General features: G+C 47.9%; 1 non-coding gene and 1 pseudogene across 1 annotated transcript; one reads left to right on the top strand and one right to left on the bottom strand.

The window, feature by feature from the left end:
- Positions 1–10,827: 10,827 nt before the first annotated feature.
- Positions 10,828–10,943, bottom strand: LOC147746955 (U5 spliceosomal RNA). The gene has a single exon (XR_015300401.1). It is a non-coding gene; the product is annotated as a U5 spliceosomal RNA (small nuclear RNA).
- A 10,800-nt stretch (positions 10,944–21,743) lies between these two features.
- LOC147746954 (U2 spliceosomal RNA) lies at positions 21,744–21,858 on the top strand (annotated as a pseudogene).
- The last annotated feature ends 394 nt before the right edge of the window (positions 21,859–22,252 follow it).

The following is a 22,252-nucleotide window of genomic DNA, read 5'->3' as shown; positions in this document are numbered from 1 at the left end:
CACCAAGAACACTTTATTGATGCCGAAACGGGCAGGCTTTCCCTCCACAAGCGGAAAAGTGCCCCAGAACAACCAATGGAGTCCTACAAGATTCCTCTGAAGAAAAAGAAGGACTCTGCTTCCACTCCTGTCTTGGTGGAACCACTTTCTCCACAGACTCATAATGTTTCGCCCACTTACTCTGATGTGGACGCTGGGGAGGGCAATGATGAGGATGAGTACAGCTATCCCGTCTATACAGACCCTGAGGATACCAATGAACCCTGGGCCGCTGGTGCTGACCCGGGTGATCCTCATTCAGGACAAGACTCTCAACTATATTCTGTGAAGATGTCTCCTACAGAAGACTCTGCAGCATTCAATGCCCTCATTGAACGGGAAGCTAACAATCACAACGTCCAGCTCCATACTGACCCTGTTGACGTCGATTTCCTTTTTGATACCTTCTCAGTCTCAGAGAGGACTGTCAAAACTCTGCCTATGTTGAAAGGTGTCTTGAAACATACTGGGGAGATCTTTAAGGAGCCTACCAGGGTGAGGGTGATAAACCCTAGGATTGAAAAGAAGTATAAGTCGGCGCCTACTGATCCTACCTACATCAAAGGACAGTTGCCTCTGGACTCTCTTGTTGTCTCGAATGCCCGGAAGAGGGCTAATTCTCAGACTACGGGTGATGCTCCTCCCCCAGACAAAGAATCTAAGGTCTTTGAGGCATCAGGGAAAAGGGTGGCAGCACAAGCAGCCAACATCTGGCGCATTTCCAATACACAAGCGCTTCTGGCGAGGTATGACAGGGCACACTATGACACGCTGGAGACCCTGTTGCAGCACCTGCCTGATGAATACAAGAAGGCAGCTGAGATGCTTATTCAGGAAGGGAAGCTGATCTCTAATGCTTCCATTAAGTGCGCTCTGGACGCCGCTGACACTGCCGCCCGGGCTGTCAACACTAGTGTTCTGCTGCGACGACATGCCTGGCTGAGAATCTCTGGATTTAAGCCAGAGATACAAACCACCATCCTTAATCAAACAGTGAATCCAGATCACCTGTTTGGCCCGGAGGTTGACACCACCTTAGAAAAGATTAAGAAGGACACTGAAACTGCTAAATCCATGGGTGCCTTACAGTCCCAGCAGTTTCGGGGTGGGTCTTTTCGTCGCTCAAGCACTAGAGGCGTTTCCAGAGGCCAGCTCTCACAAACCACGCAGTACTACAAAGGCAACACTCAGTCCACATACACCAACAAGAGTCAAGGTGGATATCGTGGTAACAGCGCCAAAGGCAGAGGTCGTGGAAACAACAACTCCAGATCCTCTGCCACCAACAAACAGTGACGCTTTGTCACTGCCCCCCGGCCACGCAACGCCGGTCGGGGGGAGACTTTAGCAGTTCCTGCCGGTCTGGAGAACCATCACCACAGACAGGTGGGTCAGAACACTTATACAATACGGTTATTGTCTGGAGTTAACATCCACTCCACCCAACATACCCCCAAGACACCGTCCTATGTCTGCCGAGCATTTGGACTTATTGCAGCAGGAGGTCATCGTCATGCTGCAGAAAGGAGCAATAAAGCTCGTGCCTGTGCAGGAAAGAGGCACAGGGGTCTACTCCCTGTACTTCTTAATACCGAAAAAGGACGGGTCCCTCAGGCCCATCCTGAACCTCAGGCCCCTCAACCAGTACATCCTGTCAGAGCACTTCCATATGCTGACCCTGCAGCAAGTGCTCCCGTTGCTCAGTCAGGGGGATTTTCTCGCAACTTTAGACCTAAAGGATGCGTATTTTCACATTCCACTGCACCCGTCACACAGAAAGTACCTCCGGTTCACCATCCAAAACCAACACTGCCAGTTCAAGGTTTTGCCTTTCGGAGTCACCACGGCACCCAGGGTGTTCACAAAGTGCCTGGCGACAGTGGCGGCGCACCTAAGGAGACGGAACATCCACGTCTACCCTTATCTGAATGACTGGCTCATCCAGGCGAAGTCAGCCCAGCAGTGTGCCGCTCACGTGTCCCACACCATTCACCTCCTTCACGATCTGGGATTCTCACTGAATTACCCAAAATCCCACCTCCAGCCCGCCCACATACGGCAGTATCTGGGTACGACGAACAACACTCTGGCAGCCACAGCACAGACGAATTCAGTGAGGGTCAGCAGCATTCAATCGCTGTTACAAAAATTCAGACCTCAACACCCGCTTCCAGCACGAGTGTTTATGCAGTTGATAGGCATGATGGCCTCCTGCATCTCCATAGTCCCGCACGCGAGATTACATATGCGCCCGCTTTAGGAGTGCCTTGCACGTCAGTGGACTCAGGCTCACGGGCAGTTGAAAGACCTAGTGTTGGTGAGCGGTCGGGCATACAACTCTCTGCATTGGTGGAATCCACGAAACCTTTGCAAGGGACGACCGTTCCAAGAGCCTGTGCCCCAGATCATCCTGACAACGGACGCTTCTCTCCAGGGATGGGGAGCTCATGTACTCCATTACACTGTGCAGGGCCTATGGACGCAACAGCAACGGAAGATGCACATCAATGTTCTGGAACTGATGGCAATCTTCATGGCACTAAAAGCCTTCAAAGTACATCTGTGCAACAAGGTCGTGTTGATCCGGACGGACAACATGACGGCCATGTACTACATTCAGAAACAGGGAGGTACCCACTCTCCGCAGCTGTCTCATCTGGCTCAGAGCATGTGGAAGTGGGCCATTCAGAGGAACATCTTCCTCATGGCAGAACACCTCCCGGGCAAAAACAATCAGATGGCGGACCTGCTCAGCAGGTACAGCCACCAAATGCACGGTTGGGAGTTGCACCCATCAGTACTCCACCCGTACTTCCAAAAGTGGGGTCATCCAGAGATAGACCTGTTCGCCACAAGGGAGAACGCAAAATGCCACAGCTTCGCCGCCAGGTTTCCACACCCGCAGTCACAGGGCAATGCCATATGGATGAACTGGTCAGGCAGATTTGCGTACGCTTTTCCCCCAGCACCTCTGATACCGCTGGTGGCACGCAAACTCAGACAGCACTCGATGACTCTCATCCTAGTTGCTCCAATGTGGGCTCGCCAACCATGGTATACCACGTTTCTGGAGCTGTCCGTGGTACCGCATCAGAGGCTACGCCTCAAACCCAGCCTTCTGACGCAGAGCCATGGCGACATTCAGCATCCAGATCCGCAACAGCTCAACCTGGCGATCTGGCTCCTGAGGTCTTAGAGTTTGGCTACCTACACTTGCCTCCAGACTGCATGGACATCATCCGTGAGGCAAGGAAGCCCACTACTAGAGCATGCTACGCGGCGAAGTGGAAGCGGTTTGTCATTTACTGTGCAGACCACAACATTGACCCGCTAGATGCATCTATTCAAAACATCATTTGTTATCTTTTCCATCTGTACAAATGTAATTTGGCCTATGCTTCCATTTGCATACATTTATCTGCGATGGCCGCTTATCTCCAAAACAGGCAGCACCTCTCACTTTTCAGGGTGCCTGCTATTAAAGCCTTCCTAGAAGGGCTCAAGCGTGTTATTCCTCCGCGGACTCCGCCAGCTCCGGAGTGTAACAACGTGGTCCTCACCAGGCTGATGGGTCCCCCCTTTGAACCATTGCATTCCTGCGAGATTCAATTCTTAACATGGAAAGTGGCTTTCCTAATTGCGATTACATCGCTGCGACGAGTTAGTGAGCTCCAGGCACTAACTATACAAGAGCCATTTATTCAAATTCATTCCAACAGGGTGGTGCTCCGCACTAACCCTAAATTTCTTCCTAAAGTAGTATCTCAATTCCATATTAACCAAACTATTGAATTACCTGTGTTCTTCCAAAATCCTGACTCATTGGCGGAGAGGATGCTCCACACCCTTGACGTCAAGAGGGCCTTGATGTATTACATTGATAGGACCAAGGATTTTAGGAAAACTAAACAACTCTTTGTTGCCTTTGCGCCACAACACAAAGGTAACCCTATTTCCAAAGCTGGTATAGCTAGGTGGATAGTTAAATGTATTCAGATATTATTATTATTATTATTGCATTATCAATGGAGGTGTACATCAAAAACTCTTCAAAAGGTGCTTTTTTCTCTCTAAAACACCACAAGAAATTGAAACCTTTTCTTCCCCATGATGACCTCGAGACAGTAGTCCAATCCCTAGTTCTCTCTAAAATCGACTATGGGAACGCCATCCTAACAAGGACTCAAAAAGCTCACTAATCGTTTTCTGGCAACGCTCCCAGGATGTGGAACGCTCTCCCTAGAGTCCTCAGATGCAACCCCTCCTTCTCCTGTTTCAAAAGGGACCTGAAACTCCATCTCCTTAACAAATACTTTCCTGACCAACGTCAACTAACCGGGGCCAGATTATCAAGCAAGGTTGATACATTATCGCCGCTTTTATCGGCGGGAAACTGCCGCTAATGCGGCGATAATGAGCTTGATAATATGCCCTTGTGAATTCCCATAGAAGCCCAGGTTCTGAGGTTAACCTGGGCTTCTATGGGAATTCACAAGGGCATATTATCAAGCCCATTATCGCCGCTTTAGCAGCAGTTTCTTGCCGATAAAAGCGGCAATAATGTATCACCCTTGCTTGATAATATGGCCCTCAGACTTCAATATCCGAGTTCACTTCTCTCTCGCTTGACATTCAAGGATAGTTGGTATCAGACTGTTAACCACCTTTTTTTTTTGTTCTCTCCCCCTCCGATGCACTGTTTACTTATTTTTCATGCTGCATTTTTTTATCCCTGGTTTTTCTTCCTTACTGCCTGCCTACTATGTAATGCAATTTCCTTCTGTTTTTTACAGCGTGTATGTAAAGCGTTCTGATACCTACGGGTCAAGCTAGCGCTATATAACACTTTTAAAATGAAAAAAAAGCAAAAAAATAAAATACTGTTTATTTCCCTCATATAATTACCAAACCGTGCCCAGAGTTTAAATGAAGGCGTCTCTATCTTCTCAATCAGCGGAGTAAGCGTGCAGCAGCTTTCTTTTTCCTTTAGACGCCATCTGCCAGGCCCCGAAGGATAGTTGAATGAATGAATGAATGAATGAATGAATGAATGAATGAAATTATTTGTAGAGCGCACGAAGGCCAAAACGGCTTCCTGGCGCTGAGAGCTCTAAAGAACAGAACAGACAGGGCCAGGAGGTTTAGCGGGGGTAGGCCAGGGCAAACAGGAAAGTTTTGAGCGCTTTACGGAAGTGTGAAAAAATAGGGATCGAACGCATAGAAAGAGGAAGGGAGTTCCAGAACCGGGGTGCAAGAACAGAAAATCGGGTTCCATCTGTGCGAGATTTGTGGAAACATTGAGGAGCTCAGAAGAAGATGAACGGAGAGTGCGGGCAGGGGTGTGAAGGGAAATCAGAGAATTGATGAAAGCCGGTGCAGAGTGATCAAGGGCCCGATAAACAAGGCACCCTAGTTTGAACAAACATCTCTGCAGGATGGGTAACCAGTGGAGGGATTTGAGGACGGGAGTGATGTGATGGGTTTTGGGCAAGTGAAAGATGAGACGGGCAGCCTGATTCTGGATAGCTTGAAGGCGGCGGGTTTCGTAGGCAGGAATGCCTGCGAACAAGCTATTGCCATAATCAAGGCGGGAGGTGATAAGGGCGGAAATAATGATTTTGAGGGAGTCAAGAGAAAAGAAGCGGGAGATTTTCCGGATCATCCGAAGGGAGAGGAAACAGGAGGACACCACGGCACTGACCTGGCCGTGCATGGACAGGTCCTAACTGACCTTGATGCCCAGTGTTTTGACGGAGGGAACAGGGGTGGGAGGAAGCCAAGGATGGGGGGCCAGAAGGCAGGGGACCAAGGGCTGGATGATCCGCCAGTCAGGACAAGCTCAGTCTTATCTGGATTGAGCTTGAGGTGGTTGGCGCTCATCCACCCAGAAATAAAGACCATGGTGGAGTGGAAGAAAGATAGGGAGTGAGAAGGAGAGGAAAGATCAAAGACGAGCTGGAGGTCATCTGCGTAGTTATACACAGAGACCCCCAGCTCAAGGAGGGAAGAGATAAGTGGATGGATGTAAAGATTGAAAAGAAGGGGAGAAAGGGAGGAACCTTGGGGGACCCCACAGGGCACCGGGAGGGGGGGAGCAGAAAAGCCGGGGAGGTGAACAGCTTGAGAACGTCCTGTCAAAAAGGACGTGATCCAGGAGAGGGCAGGGCCTCTTATGCCCGCTGCGCTGACACGGTCCAAAAGAATGTTAAGGTCGACCGTGTCAAACGCAGCGGACAGATCGAGGAGAATCAAAGCTTGGGGAGAGTTGACGTCGGCCTTGGCTTTGAGCTCGTCAAGGACGGCTAGCACCACGGTTTCGGTCGAATGACCCGAGCGGAAACCTGCTTGGTGAGAAGCAAGGAGTTGGTTCTGTTCAACATAGGCAGAGAGACAGGAGGTGACGTAAGATTCCAGAATTTTAGCAAGATAGGGAAGAAGAGAGATAGGTCTAAAGTTAGAAGGGAGAGAAGAATCAAGACCAGGTTTTTTAAGAATAGGGGAAACAATAGCAGATTTAAATGAAGAAGGGACCAATCCGGTGGAAAGAGAGGCATTAAGGAGGGAGAGAGGGGTAGCAGGACAGGAAGAAAAAAGAGTTTTACGAATGCGGGCAGGGGCACAATCAGTGGGGGAGCCAGACTTGGTTTTAGTGAGCAGAGCTAGGAAAGAGTCCAAGGAGAGGGGGGGGAAAGAAGAAAAGGAAGATTTAGGCGCAGAGGGGACAGAGTGAAGTAGAGTAAAAGGAGTGACCGAGATGTTGGATTTAATTTTAACAATCTTCTCGATAAAGAAGTTGTTTAGTGAAGAGCAAAGAGCCTGAGAGGGAGTGAAGTGAGGGCAAGCACGATCAGAGGTGGCCAAATTGTTGACCAAGGAGAAGATATCTTTAGATTTGTTAGCCGAAAGAGCCACTTGTTCTGAGAAATACTTGGTCTTTGTGGCCAGAATGGCCTTCTTGTACTCCTTAAGAGATTTGTATTTGGCCTTGAGGTCGGGGCAGTAGCTACGGCGCCAAAGGCGCTCCGAGCGTCTAAGCTCCAATTTGAGGGTCTTGAGCTCCGAGTTGAACCAACGGTGAGCCTCATGAGGGCGAATGGACTTGACTAACTTGAGGGGGGCTACTAAATCACATGCGGAAGATAGCCAGTTGCCAACTGCAGCGGCCTGTGAGTCAAGGGAAATGCCAGTGAGGTCTGGGGGAGAAGAAGCAAGGGAGTGAGAGAGGGAGGACAAGTCAGCACGATTCCAGCTACGAGAGAAAACATTCTTGGGACGAGGGGGTTTGTAAGGGGAACCAATGTTGATGGTGAAGGAAATGAGAGAATGGTCAGACCATGTACAAGGGAGGATGCTGGGGGGGGGGAAACTATGTCCTGGGATGACCAGACTTGGTCCAGAATGTGTCCAAGATTGTGGGTAGGGACCAATACGTGGGACTTAAGGTTGAGACATAGGAGAGTGGCCGTGAAGTCCTTGGACGCTGAGTCCTCCCTGGGGTCGCCAGGCCAGTAGTTAAAGTCACCAAGCAGGAGAACAGAGGAGTTGTTAACTACAAGCGTGGCGAGGAGTTCCTGCAGGGAGGCCACAAACAGGGGCATGTTCAGGGGAGGGCGGTAGACAAGGACGACAGTGAGAGGTGCGGAAAGATTAGAGGAGCGGGCGACCAGAAAGTCCACCCCAGCTATAGATGCTTGGGGGAGAGGCTGGAATTGAATAGTAGATCGAACAATCATAGCGACACCCCCCCCGGTCTTTCCCACGGGGCGGTCAGCCCGGAGGGCATAATAAGAGTCGGGGAGGATGGCAAGAATGTCGGGGAGAGAAGCCTCAGAAAACCAAGTTTCCGTTAGGAACAGAAAATCTGGGGAGTCTGTGGTTAGAAGGTTAAACAGGTCAAGTTGGTGCTTGCCTGCCGAGCGAGTGTTGAGGAGGTAGGCAGAAGCAGTGTGAGGGGGTGATGAGGGTCCTATGGGGGGAGATCCGGTGTCCAGCGTAGGCAGGGGAGGAATTGGGCGTGGAGACACAACACGGTCTGAATGGGGGACATAGATATCTAATGCAACAAGATGCTGCATGAGGGTATGGGAAAGAGGCACCTCAGCGGTGCAGGCGAGGAGTTGTGCAGGCGTGTATGACAACAAGGGGGCAGGGGATGTGGCCCCTGGTCCCGGCCCGTCGCGGACGGGCGCAGACGGGCTTAACTTAGGCGCAACTTCGGCGCGCCTTCGTCGCACCCGCTGCGCTCGTCCGCTGCGCGGCCGGGTTTGGAGTGCCATAAGTAAGGGGCCGGAAGTCGTAGGGCGTGGCAGGGGGTGGAGGGACAGAGGAGCTGCCCCGCCAACCAGAGAGCAGCCCAAGATGTTAGGCACTCCCGTCCCCGCCCTCGTGACCTGCCCGTCAGAGGGGGAGGGAACGCTCAGCGTGGATCGCTCTGGTGGCGGCAAACAAGGAAGTCCCAGGAGGACAAGGGGTGCGCGGTGTCCTCAGCGCAGCCCCTGAAGCAAAGAGCAAAGTAAGTAAAAGTGTCCAGGCACAGATTAAAAATTAACGTTGCGCCGCGCCTCGGCAGCGTTGTTGCTCCCGGCGAAGCCTCGGGAGGTCTGACGGTTCAGCAGAGCCAGTCAGTGTGTGGGCTGATTACTTTTGGCAGTTTCTGGACTAGTGCACCAGGTATTACTGTTGATATCCCTGATAATATAGCAGAGATTAACTGCAGCAAGCTTAGATGCATGCAGTCTTTTCTATCCATTGCAAAAAACTATAGAGTGGTCTTCACAAGTTCAAAACTGCTCTCATTTGGAAATGTGAACCAATTTTAATTACCTGAGTTGCTAAATGGGGGGTACTTTTAGTCTACGGCCAGGGTTTATTTTCTGTCCCAGTCCTGCCCTGGAGTGGGGGTGTTTCTTTTCCAGTCTTGCTGGCAGACACAAGTGAGCTCTCTGACAGCTCAGGGCTGGACTGTCTGCAGCTCTTCGGCCTACATTAGCCTACTACGCCACCATTCCATTTTGTAGCCATATTGTACTGAGAGCCCGCGGCATGCTCTTTGTAATCTCAGTATATTTCTAGACACACTGGCCTCTAAAAGTTGTGCCTGCTGCACAGTGTTGATCTACAATTGATGCCTTGTCAGGCTAAGCAAGTGCCTCACAGCCCCCTGCAAACTTCCTTCCAGTGTGTCTTCATTGCTGTGAAGGGCTTTGCCCCAATTGTTTTACAGTATGGTCATTTTAGAAAGAGATTGTAGTTTAGAGAGCTTTCATTTCAGGAGTTTTCCATTAGATTCAAGATATCTGATAGAGCTTCTCATTCTTCAAAATATTGTACATTCCGATATTTAGCTCTTACATTGCACTTCATTCCATAGTTATAATGGTAAGAACGAGTCACACATTTCGCAGATAAATGATACTCATAAATACAGTGAAACCTTTGAAATGTTACATATTAGCATATGCAAACTTGGCAGCTATGATAGACTGTGCACATAAGAAATTAAGGGGCATATCATCAAGCCCCAGAGATAAAATTATCGCCGCTTTAGCGTCCGTTTTCGAACGGAAATCGGCGATAATTTTATCGCCTAATCAGCAAGGTCACGGTATCACGTGAATCCTTGCATTATCGCCCTTTCCCCCAACGCCCATCTTTGCATCTCTAATGAGATGCAAAGTGGGTGTTCCTGCCCTGACATAACTGGAGAAATGTCGCTAACCGACATTTCTCCAATTATCAATGGGCACGCTAACCTGCAGAGCGACAAGCAAAGTAGCGATAACCTCTGTTATCGCTACTTTCCTTACACCTGCTTTAAGACTGAATTAGCCATGATATCCAATGTAAGGTGGATATCATGGCTAAGTATGCCTCGCCCTATCAGCAAGTTCACCCTAAACCATGTGCGATTATCGCTGTATTTCCAGCGATACTCGCACAATGCAGACTTACCTATCCCTAACATTGGGGTGGATTATGTCGTATCAGCAAGGTTATAGCCGTTTCTAGCGATGTTCCCCGCTAAAATTTATATCGCCCTAGAGTTTGATAATATGCCCCTTACCGTTTCGTGTTGCTCAAATTAGTGCAATTTCTGCTATATATGTGTGTGCCTTGTCTGCATTACCTGCTTTGCTCGGCAGAAAGTGTCAATGAACGCCAGCTTTTAATCGACCAATACTTAGATTTCATTAACTAGGTACTAAGGGGCATATTATCAAGGGGGTTTATCTCCGCTTTTTTGGCTTTAAAAGCCAAGAAAGCGGAGATAAAGTGATCTCCCTATTACCAAGCTGTCGCTAACACCAGTTAGCGACAGCTAGTAGGAGATAGCGACCATCTTGGGCCCCACTTTGCATGTCAGTGATATTTATCACTAATGAGATGCAAAGTGGGCGTGCCAAGATGTTAGAGACTGAAAACAGTCGCTAACATCGCTATCTCCTATTATCAACTTTTGGAGATATTCGCGCTAAGCGGGAATATCTCCAAAAGCTAACACCTGCCCCTGAGCAGTTCTTAGCCATGTTATCCAATGGGAGGTGGATAACATGGCTAAGAGCATTTTTTACTCGATAATGCATGAATATCGCTGACTTTTCAGCGATATTCATGCATTTCGGCCGTTTTTTATCGCATTTGCGATAAACCTTGTTAATAGCAAGGTTTATCTGCGATAACAATCACCGATGTGCGGCGATAATTTCTGTCTCTAGACAAGTTAGAGACAAAAACTATCGCTAGTTGTTGGTAACATGCCCCTAAATCTTTTCTTTAACTGTATTGGGCAGTTCTATCAGAGATAGAACTTTCAAAAATTGAGTGAAACTCTTTAATGTTCCTCTCCACGGAAATCTTTAGTAAAAGGCGAAAGATTTATTCGGTTTGAAGAGAAACCAGAGTATAACAGAAAATCACTGAAACAGAGACCGGAGGGAACATAACTCCTTGGACTCTCAGTGTGGGACACAAAACTAAATGAGTACTTAAAACATGTCTCAGTGAATACTTTTTGATTGAGATTGTGATCTGATTAAGTGGTAAAATCAATTCAAGAGCATAAGAGGGATAACAAGTGACAGGGGATTGTGGGTATGCAAATGAGTCCTACAGGAACCACACGTGACAAGACTTCTTAGTCACACGTGACCCTCGGGAGAGTAACAGAGGTTTACTTTTGTTGCTCTCATTGCGCAAATTGTGCTCTAGAGATAATAGAACGCTTTACACGAGTATTGCATTACGTTACATCCATCACACACGGGAAACTTTTTAAACATATTATTTACCCGCGGAGTCTTTACGTGATTTTCTAAGAGTAACAGGCTGTTGAGCCGCAGCCGGGACTCGAACCCTGGTCCAGGTCGCAGCTCTGGTTGTTAAGTCGCCCTTTCCTCCGCCTCTCTCGCAGGTCAAGCTCCTGCAGGGGGTCTGAGGGGTCTGATCGGCCCAGTCACCGCCGGGTCAGTCCACCCTCTTCCCACAGCTGTGTTTTCGGGTCACTTAATGGGGCTCACCCGCAGAACAGCAGCAAAAGCTGCACATTTTGGAGCCGGTGACCCGATTCGGATGACGGCTTCCGCCCAACACAGGGGATTCTGAGAAAATCACTCTTCCTCGTGCCTGAAAATGTGTCTGGTTGTTCATTTGATTTTTTATTTTAATGCAGATTTTTATAGCGCGAACTGACCTGAAGGTATTGGAGCGCTTTACATGAGCACCATTTACAATGCACAAGGACACATTCAGGCACGGGGAGATTAAGGGGGATATTAGCAAGAACCTCGTTAAAATTATCGCAGTTTTAGCATCAGCGATAATGGGCTTGCTAATATGCGTTTCAGAATTCCAATAGAAGCCCAGGTTAGATTTGCAGGACATCTAACCTGGACATATTGAAATTCTATAACGCATATTAGCAAGCCCATTATCGGTGTTATAGCTGCAGTATTCTGCCACTAAAACTGCGATCATTTTAAGGATGTTCTTGCTAATATGCCCCTAGGTGATTTGCCCAGAATGTGGACGCGACTCTAAGGCTCAAACCTTGGTTTCCAGCACCAAAGTCGGCAGTCTAGCCAATGGACCACATCCTCTTGTCTTGTAAAGCGCTTAAGTGTTCTCGGGCCAGCATCGCACTATATAAAACTGCAAAAAAATAGGAAAGAAATGTTTTGAAATTAAATGGCCATTATTCACTGTGGGTCAGAATACAGCGCCACCTAGACACATTTATAAGAAAGATGTACTAGTAACCAATTGTATTTGCAGCGTTCTCACCAGCCTGGGAGCATTCTAATGAACACGCCACACCAGTGCCGGATTTACTAGTTTGTCACGCAGCGCAGTGCAGCAGCCGCAAATGCTGCGCTGCTTGAGAAGGAGAGCAGGAGAGCGCTGTATTTACATAAATATGGCACTCTCCTCCCCTTTCCCTCAGGCGTGGCCAGTGCAGGTAAGAGCTGTGGAGCGGGGTCGGGGGAGTCGACATACGGCAATGAGGGAAACTTAAAGTAAAAAAAAAGACAACCATGGCGACATATGGCGACGATGGAAACTTAAATTTAAATAAAAGACAACCATGGCGACATACAACCACGAGGAAAACTTAAAGTAAATCATGTTTTTCTTCTTTTTTAAAGTTTCCCTTGCTGTCATATGTTGACTCCCCCACCCCCCTGCTTCACCACTCTGACCTGCACGGGTCACGCCTGCTCTCCCTAACACTAGTACAGAAATGTGCAGCCATGCGCTATGGACACACCTTTGCACCATAGTGCAAGGGTGTCTGTGTGAGTCTAACATAGGTTTGGACTGGAAGGATACCCTTCCAGAAACAAGAACTATGCTTAGACTAAGGGGCATATTTACAAGGAGCCTGCTAGGCGGCTGCGTCACTTTTCTTGATGCAGAGGCGCAGTAGAGTGCAGACCCATATTTACAAGGACACGCAAAGCCAAAGCCACTTAACGTGGATTTTCATAGCCTCATAGCTATGGAGTAAGGCAAAACAGCACCAGTGCCTGCATTGCCTTACTCTTGGTCAAAGAGGCGTCCCATGGGCGTTGCAGTGGGTGTTCCCATGCAATACCTGTGGTAAATATTAAATTACCTATGCGGAATTTATGCGGTATAAATTAATAAGAATAACTCAGTCAAAATAAGAGTCAGAATCCGTGGTATTTGAGGTTTTAAAATGGGGTTTTATTCCTTAAAAAGGAATTGGTTTAAACCAGGCAATCATGTTCCATCACCACGAAGGTTCAGGAAGGGATAGACAATACTTTATTGACAGGTTATCATATATATAGTCAATGCATTACAGTAAGACATATGCAGGAGGCGTAACAGCTGAGAGAAACGAGATAAAGTCATATGTACGTAACAGAAGGCGTGCATAAAGGCATGTGCTAGACAACGTCACATAAAACGTATTACAAGTGGGTGGATCCATAAGTGAATCCTGCAGTGTCAGCAGAAAATATGTGGCAGAGATGCGCGCGCAGCAGCATGACGTGTGATTGACGTGGAACTGGAGGGTGAAGGGGACTTGACATTTAGCCCTACATGAGGAGACAGAAGTCTGGGGTGTCAGAACAACCTAATCCCAAATCATATCTAGTATCTTGTGTTTAAGGAACTGTATTATCTGGAAGGAAAGGTCTCTCGGGCAGAGGCTATTCTATACTGACTGCTAGTGCGTGCATATGCGCCTATGTGTCTACATAATATGTGAGGGGCCATGGGCCTACCATGGTAACGGAAGCTATGAATTACTTGCATGGAGACAGTGAGGCCGGACCCTTTGCTCTGCAGCTGGGAAGGATGTTTTTTGTAAACTACCAGACAGGAATGTATTTTTCGAGGAGCGGAGCAGATAACTTGAAGGTTGAATTCAGTCTTGGCAGGAAAGGCAGGCTGAGCCTGGCACAGCTCGCCGCGCAGGGAGTAAGTCAAGGGTCAGGAAGCAGCAGGCTGCGGCTTTCAGAGACAGAAGGCAGAAAGAGGCTCGATGGCAGAAATCGAGGCCTAACTTGCCAGAGCTAGAAATCATGAAAGTGCACCACATAAAGACGTTGGCAAGGTACACTTAGATTTTGATGCATTCCCAGATTTACGTGGCTCAATGATTAGAGTGGCAGACCCTGATGCAGAGGTCTAGCCCGGGACCAGGGTTCAATTCCCTGCCTCGACGGGTCTTGGGCTCAAAATTCCACGGACCTGATCATTCTTGCCTCGGTGCCTATTCCAATCATGAGTCCCACTCTGCAACTCTGGGCAATAGCTTGCTTAATCTCCACAACGGCCCCCACAACGCTAAGGATGCCTGGCCTCCACCTTGGGGGTGCCCAGGAGTGGACGCCTCACAGGGAAAGCCAGGATGGGCTCCACAGCGGTATTTGTACAAGCGCCTTGAGACCCTTGCGGGTGAGTAGTGCGCTATACAAGTATCAATTTACATTTACAAGGACTTGGGAATGCGACATACAACTGATGCCACTACAGCAATGCGTTACAAAAACAGAGGCGAAGCGTCAGTATTGACTGACGCACATAGCGTACTGTATGGGGACCAGGTCATAAACTCACCTTGGACTCTATTTACATTGGTCCAGTATGTCTCTCATACAAGTGGGCATTGTGTACTTCTGTGTACCACTATATGTACGTATGTGTGACATATAGTGTGAGGCTACTATGTGTTTGAATAGAAGTCCTCAATGTTGTGTAAGGTGACATTTTTTGTGTTACTCACCTTATGTGTGCACATACCCTTTGACGGGACGTGAATTCCTTGTAGATTACATTGTTGGAAGTCAATTCAGCTGGTCAGACTCCTATGCCACAGCCAATGCTTCACATTGCAAGTGCAGCAGACTGCTTCCCGGCGATACGTCACTTTTTCAACAAATTATAAATACCACTGAGTCCATTTTACAGGGATTTTACATGGGAACGCCTACCTTGCATATATTAATTCTAACGTGACACAGCAATTCCGACAAAGGTATAAACCAATGCAGGCCATCTAAAAGTGACACATTTGCCTAGATGCAACACCTTGTAAATATGCAGCAAAGAATGCGCAGCCAGTGAGTAAAAAAAAAATGATGCAACAGCTGCAAAGGCTCCTTGTAAATATGCCCCTTAGTAAATAGACCCCATGGAGCTCTGTATCAGACGTCTTTTTTCTTCAGTATACGATCAAATAGCTGTACGCATTGCTTCATGTCTTTAATAGCCACATCTTAGCTGCTTACATAACTCCTTTTTAAAGTCCTCCAAGACCCACAAGAGTCCTTGCACTCATAATCTTAAAGACACTGTATCTACCCCCTTGTTAAATAAAAAAAGTACAAACAACGTTAACATCATATTTCTTCAATGAGTTGTCAATGCACTTGCACTGGTCTGCCAGATTGGGTAGTATGAGGTGGTTGAGGGGTACATGGATCATTAGCTGATGACACAGGGTCAGATGCTTGATCTGGATGTTCAGGTGGGATTGCCTCACTCCCGCTCTAAAGAGCAGGCGACCACCACAGCAAATTTCTAAAGTGTGACAAGTCTTGTTTGATGGCCTTTCCGGGACAATAAGCAGTCACCAAATGTCCTTTGGTCGTTAAAACTCTCAGAGGATCAACAGCAAATGGAGTATCCATTTTGCACTTTCGTTTCTGTACCACGTCCCCTCTATTGAACACTGTTTCCTGGTCGTGTCAGTGCTGATCAGCATAGGTTTTCTTTTGAGAAGTGTCTGTGACACAATTCTTATCTGCATTTATCAATCAGTCCATTGTGGTAGCTTAGTACTGATGGCTCTCCAAAATAGCAAGGTGGCAGGACTCTCACCAGCGGTAGATTGAGCAGTTGATCGATAGGCACGAAGGGCTTGACTCCTGATTTGTTTTAGATCGAACCCCTCCATTGAGGCTTGTTGAATTACACTCTTGTGGGGCCAGAGAGGCGTGCTCCTTTGTTGCTTGAAATTGAGGCAACAAGAAACTCTCTGAAATCTTTGCTATTCAAAGGCGGGCCATTATCTGTTTTGATCATAGCAGGGATGCCCCACGCTGCAAAGATGTCATCAAGCTGCTCGAAGACTTTGTCATGGCTTGTCGATCATAAGTCTTCCACCAAAGGAAAACTTGAGTATTCATCAATGACTACCATGAGATGACGTCTTTTTTCTAAGGGCCCAAATAAATCAATTGCCTCTCTCCCCCAGGCATGCGCTGGAAGGTCAGACATGGTCAATGGATGCTGCGTCACTGTGGGAGATAAGCAGTTACACAGATGGCACACTTTCAGTTTTTCTCAACTCGTTCATCTAGGCGAGGGATGTTATGTTATGTCATGTTATGTTATGTTAGTATGAATTTGTAAAGCGCACTGACACCATAAGTTTCCTGGCGCTAGGTATGTATGAAGAAGGCGCGGCAAAGCAGGTTAACAGGACTGAGAAAATAACCAGGTCTTTAGGCCCTTTCTAAAGCTCAGTAAGTTGTTACTGGTCTTAATCGCCAAGGAGAGGGAATTCCAAAGCCTGGGTGCCAAGTATGCGTACCTGCGACCGCCTATTTTCTTCTGTTTGATGGTGGAGGTGACAAGTAAGTGGAGGTAGGCTGAGCGGAGATTGCGGGCCGGGCAGTGCTTTACAATGAGTCCCTTCATGAATTCGGGGCTATTGCAATGGAGTGTTTTAAAAATTAGGCAGCCTGTCTTGAAAGCAGCTCTTTTTTCAATGGGTAACCAATGCAGTTTACGCAGCAGGGGCCTGGCCGATTGCAATCTAGGGGTTTTGTATATTAGTCTTGCCGCCTGGTTTTGAACACTTTGGAGGCGGTGAAGCAAGGACTGAGGTAAACCAAGGTAAAGGGAGTTGGAGAAGTCAAGGCGAGATAGCACCAAGGAGATCACCACTTGCACAAGGGCCGCGTGCGATACCAGGTGAGAAATATTTCTAATTTTACCCAGCTGAAACATGCTAGAGGAGATCACTGCCCCCACATGTCCTTTAAGGGAGAGGTCGGAGCCGATAACCACCCCTAGGCTCTTCACCAGGCCTGAAGGTGTAGGGGGAGGGGGGGGGGGGGCTAGTACAGATGGCCAGAAGTGTGGGCCCCAGTATGCCACACTGTTTCCTGGCAAAATGAGTTCCGTTTTCCCAGGATTAAGTTTAAGCTGATTGTGATTCATCCACTGCTGTATGTGGAGCATCACTGCTTGGAATTCTGTTACGGCGTTAGGGGAATCTAGAGGGAAGATGATCTGAAGATCTTCCAATTTTTTAGTGAGTGGATCAATGACCGGAGATACAAATTAAATAGCAATGGTGAGAGAGAGGATCCCTGGGGTACTCCGCATACTGTAGGTGTCTTGGTGGCCGTGTGGTGACCCAGGCAGACCGTTTGTGATCTCCCTGAGAGGAATGACTTAATCCACTCGAAGACAGGGCCCTGGATGCCAGCTTGTCCGACATGGTGAAGCAAGATGTTGTGGTCCACCGTGTCGAACGCGACTGATAGATCCAAGAGCACCAAAGCCTGCAGAGCCCCCACGTCGGCGTTACCCCTCAGAGTATCTAATACTGCTAAGATGACGGTCTCTGTAGAATGTGCAGGCCTAAAGCCTGCTTGGTTGGGTTCGAGGAAACTGGAGCTTTCGATGAACTTAGAAAGGTGATTAATTACATGGGCCTCCAGAATCTTTGCCAAATAAGGCAAAAGAGAGATGGGGCAGTAGTTAGAAAGGTTGGTGGGGTCCTCCCCAGGTTTCTTCAGTAGGGGAACCAGTATAGCCTCCTTTAAGGTACTAGGAACAAAGTCCTTGCCAGGGGATTCGTTCAGGAAAGGGAGGATGCTGTGAGGTAGGGTTGAGAAGATATCGCTGAGGACGGGGAGGACAGCAGTCGTTTGGAGAGCCCGCTTTTATGCGGGTTAAGAGCTCTGAGAGGATGCTCAGGCTGATGGCGGGGAAGTGTCTAAATGAGAGTGGATTGAAAAGGGTAGGGTCCGATGAGCTGACAGAAGTGGGAAGGGGGATGCTATTCTTGATAGTCACGATTTTTTCGACGAAGAAGGTGTTTAGAGAATTACATGTCTCTTGAGTAGGGGCCTGCGCAGGTAAGATTCTGTCATCATTGGTGAAGTCATTCATGATTTACAAAATTTCCTTTGATTTGTTATGGGCTAGGTGAATTCTTTCCGAGACATGTGCTGCTTTGGCCGAGGAGATCGCGCTTTTATATTTTTTTCGGGCCGCCACAAAGAGCAGTCTGTATACCGTGGAGTAGCCGCATCTCCAGTTCCGTTCAAGTTGGCGGAGATTAAGCTTTTGTGCCTTAAGGTCAGTGGAGAACCATTTATGGGCGTTGCCATGCCTTGCACGCGAGAATTTGGTGAGGGGGGGCATACCTATTGCTGGCCGACTGTAGCCAGTTGGTGATGTCTGCCCCCATTGAGTCGACATTGGGGTTGGCTTCGACGATGGGGAGTGTACTGGCCAGGGAATCCATAAAACCTTGGGAGTCGTAGGTGCTCCATTTGCGGGACAGCCCTCCAGCCAATATTGGGGGCTTGACCCTCCCCTTGACTGTGACAGTGACATCAATCAGGTGGTGATCTGACCAGATGCAAGGGGAGATTATTGGGCAAGATAGAGTGAGGTTATGAGACCAAATATGGTCGAGAATGTGACTCTTTATGTGGGTGGGTGTAGTAACTTGCTGGTCATATTGAGGTTGGTGAGTAGCTCAAAGAGTTCAGTGGCATGGTGGGATAATGGTGATAATGGTGCCCGCTCAGCAAACTTGCTATGCTCTGAAGGAGGTGCTGATGCTGTGGCTGCCCTCATAGCAAAGACATTCCAGCAGATGGGCATCTCTAAACAGGGTGGGCGGTGTTCTGCCTAAGGGTCAGAGCCGTTAGGCTGATCCCTTCTGCCAGATCTGCTGACTTTCCATCAGATTTTATCTGTCCCCCTAAGCGTGGTCAACACGGATATAATAGGCAGGGCATTTGACATATCAGGTGAGTCTTGTGGTCTTTGTCAAAATCTATGCATGACTTTGATTACTTATGTAGCTAGCAAGAAGAAAAGTCCCAGCTGGTGACTGCAGGAAAATAGACAGAATAGATGGGTCTTGTCAATCTACCCAGACACACTCACACTTGCACATACACATATCGACACACCACACAACACAGCCCCTTCTCTCTTTCTAATGCACCTGAAAAACTAAATGCTGCCAACCCAAGGAGAGTGAGAAGAGTGAGGCCGGGACCAGGCAAGGGACCGCCCCTAAACCCTTCAATGGAAAATGGGCAAACTTGGTGGGATTGGTGACCTCAAACTAAGACTAAATATTTTAAGCTATATACATTAATGGATATCATCATGATTATGCTGGGTGATAACCAGGCCACATGGTAATTACCAGTACCCTAACTTCTCCTAAGTTTCCCACCTCAGAATGAAGCCAAACATGTGTAATTTTTTTTTTCCACAATGATTAGTGCATGTTTTGCATTTATGTCTTAAGGGCTGATTATGAGTTTAGCAGTCCAGGGACTGCCTTCGGCGGCAGGAACACCGCTGCTGATAGGTGGCCCAACCACCCGGTTACAAACATGGTGGTTGGACCGCCACAAGACCTCCGCCAATGCCAGGATCCTGGATCCTGTGGTAGCAGCGGTGGGGAGGGTGGGGGATTGGATGTGGTGCCGATGCCGGCACCACCATGCCATTTCCAAGTTGGGGACCCCACCACGAAAAGGTCTGTGGGAAGGAAGGTAAGGGGCCCCAAACTGGGCTCCTGGGTGCTTTTCCTCATTGGTCATTGTGGCTGGGGCACATGTTGTGCCCCTTATGCCTGCACTGTTGTACGCACACATGGTGACTGGTAACAGCGCGCACACAACAGTGTGGCGGCATTGCCTACAGGTTCACTCTGTGGGCCGAAACATAACACTGCCTCAAGACCACTACTGGCACACCGCCGGCCCGGTGGTTAACTCGTAATGTGGTGATCGGGATGTTGCCGGATTGGTGGCGTGCTCCCGACCACCGCAACGGCGGTCTGGCAGTCGTACCGCCAAATTCACAATCCGTCACTTAGCATTTTAACCTGATAGATTGCTTCAGCATTTCTTTGGTGAAATCTGTCAGGGGAAAATTGCAGAATGGGATAATTGATGCACAAATCAGAATTTTGATATGTGTACAAACGTCCATTTGCACATGGGTTGGAATTTTACACATAAATTTCAATCAGTGTCTGATTAAAGTCTATACGTTAGAGTTAGAAGGAGGTTTTGTCAATATATTTTGGACTGTCTCTTACCCTGTATAGCCTCGCAGTGCTGTTGGGCTCAAGTATGTTGTATTGTAGTTGTATTTATTGAGCGCCTCATACTCCTATTGAGCCGCCAAAGCGCATTTGTGGTTGGGTAGCATGCTATTTCGTGGAGTGCCATAGATGGAACAGTGCGTATTTTTTGTGCAGTCTACACAGGGAGGGGCATATTACCACCAACTAGCGATATTTATCGCTAAATGAGCTTAGCGATATTTTTTTTATCGCCGCACATCGCCGGATTTTATCGCTGAGATAACGTGCTATTAGCAAAGTTTATCTCAAATGCGATAAAATATCCGGCGATAGCGGCTCAGTGCGTGAATATTGCTGGAAATTCAGCGCTATTCAGGCATTAACGCCAATAGGGTCATAACCTGAATATCCAACTCCCATTGGATATACAGGTTAAGAAGTGGTCTGAGCAGGCGTTAGTTTTTGGCGCTATTCGCGCTTAGCGCAAATTTTTTTATCGATGTGCCTGTGTAGGCGATAGCGATGTTAGCGACTGCTTTCAGTCGCTAACAGATTGGGTACGCCCACTTTGCATGTCATCAGCGATAAATATCACTGACATGCAAAGCGGGCCCCAACCGCTCGCTATCGCCTACAAGCTGTTGCTAACTGCTGTTAGCGACAGCTTGCTAATAGGGCGATGAAATTATCGCCGCTTTAGGGGGAAAAAGTCCCGCTAAAGTGGCGATAAGCCCATTGATAATATGCCCCGAAGTTTTTTATATCAACTGTCAGGACCAGAATAATGCTCCTAATATGTTTTGTGGCTAAGCCTCTGCAGGAATTTGAAGATAAAACAAGTGAGTGATGGCTTCCTTAAACATTCTGTTTTAATGAATGGAAAGAAGTGTGGTAGTACAGCACAGTGATATGGCTGAAGTTGTGCCCTAAACAACGTGTGGTTGCATTTAGTCATGGGTGTAGAAGAGAAGAGGATAAATGCAGCCATAACAGCTAATACCTGCCATCTATGAAGTGATCTGTGTATAGACCATTCAGGCAGATTATGCAGCAGACAATGGGTAATAAGGAAAATGCTGCAAATCCATAACTGTGGAAAACGTTGTTGCCGCAAAATTGCAAAATTCAGTGGCCTTGCACATAGTGAACAAAGGTGTGTGTAGTGCTGCAATTCAGCCTGTTCGTGCACCAGCGCTGGGGAAGAGAGAGGCAGCAGCCATATTTAGTAAATATTGTGCTGCACTGCTCCTGTTCTCTTGTTTCCATGTGTCCTGTCATTATACAGAACTTTACGTCCAGAAGTAAGTATGCAGTGACAAAGGCTGTTACTGGATGTCCCTGGGGCATCAACAGCACAAAGGTGCAGGAACACAAGCCATCTCTGCCTTTTGACTAAGATCAAGTGTAGTATCTGTTCTTATTAGTTTAAACGCACACTTTTTGTGCAAGTAAAATTGATTTTATAGTAACTATGACTTGTACTTAAAAGTGAATACATTTATTGTATGCAAATGTATATAAATTTCGCAATCCGCACGACTAGCTTTTAATTAAGCAGGAGGAGGGGCACCAGCGTGCTGGTTTCTGTTTTGCTCATTAGGAGCACAAAAAAGGGCCCCGAAGGACCTGTAGTAAGCGTTAGAGCACCGGAAACATTGCGCTCCCTAATTTCTCTCTTTCCAGGGGCCTCATTTATGAGAAATGACGCATCGCTGCGTGAAAGCAGCGATGCGTCACTTCTCAGTGCGCACTCCTTGCGACATTCCTGATGCGTCATATTTAATGTATGACGCATCATGTCGCAATGAGTAAGAAGTGCGGCCGGTGCAGACCCGAACAACCAAGGCCATCACGAGAATGATAGTTCGAGGCATGTGGGCT

The sequence above is a fragment of the Lissotriton vulgaris genome, chromosome 1_1 (genome assembly GCF_964263255.1).
Source record: "Lissotriton vulgaris chromosome 1_1, aLisVul1.2, whole genome shotgun sequence".
Classification (NCBI taxonomy): domain Eukaryota; kingdom Metazoa; phylum Chordata; class Amphibia; order Caudata; family Salamandridae; genus Lissotriton; species Lissotriton vulgaris.
Note: the sequence above shows the minus strand (reverse complement) of the source record. Positions and strands in the feature narration are given on the sequence as shown.